Source organism: Plectropomus leopardus, unplaced genomic scaffold (genome assembly GCF_008729295.1).
Source record: "Plectropomus leopardus isolate mb unplaced genomic scaffold, YSFRI_Pleo_2.0 unplaced_scaffold57694, whole genome shotgun sequence".
NCBI lineage: Eukaryota > Metazoa > Chordata > Actinopteri > Perciformes > Serranidae > Plectropomus > Plectropomus leopardus.
In genome coordinates, this window is record NW_024663402.1 from 1 (window position 1) to 668 (window position 668).

General features: G+C 45.1%; 1 non-coding gene across 1 annotated transcript; it reads left to right on the forward strand.

Moving 5' to 3' along the window:
- Positions 1-345: 345 nt before the first annotated feature.
- On the forward strand, positions 346-418 carry trnav-cac. The gene has a single exon. It is a non-coding gene; the product is annotated as a tRNA-Val (tRNA).
- Positions 419-668: the final 250 nt, after the last annotated feature.

The window sequence follows — 668 nt, forward strand, 5'->3', positions numbered from 1 at the left end:
AATCACTGCTGCTCCAGTCGTCTGTCACTCAAAGGACAAGATAAACTTATCTCTTTAAAAAAAGTGGGGGAAACAGCGCCACCACAATTCCACTTTTGGCCAAAAATATATTGCATCTGTAATAATAATCACTGCCATAAACAATGAATGGGAAAAGTTAGTAAAGTTAGTGATCACTATATCCGGCTCCTGCACGAAAGGTCCCCGGTTTCGAAACCGGGCGGAAACCTATGACACGTTTTGGAACAACTTGTTTAAACTGTACAACGTGACCATAGGTCGCTTTCAGCACTTATCGGCCAAGCATGGAAGACTAATGTCTGATTGTGGCTTGACACAGCATGTGTTTCTGTAGTGTAGTGGTTATCACGTTCGCCTCACACGCGAAAGGTCCCTGGTTCGAAACCGGGCGGAAACAATAAGAGATTTTCATTATCGTGTCTCAAACATCACACATGTCTGTGTGGTCTGATGTCCTGACACCGAATGACTAGCTGCTGCTGGCGATGATCAAGAGGTCTGTAACTTCTAATGTGTCCCTAAACGTGGCCCTCAGGGGGAGTACATGTGTGGTGGTGCTCTGCTGTTTGGTGGCATGTTGCAGAGCTGTAGAGCCTCGTAAGGAGTCGTAGGCTACAAAACTAAACAAACATATACTTCATTCACAT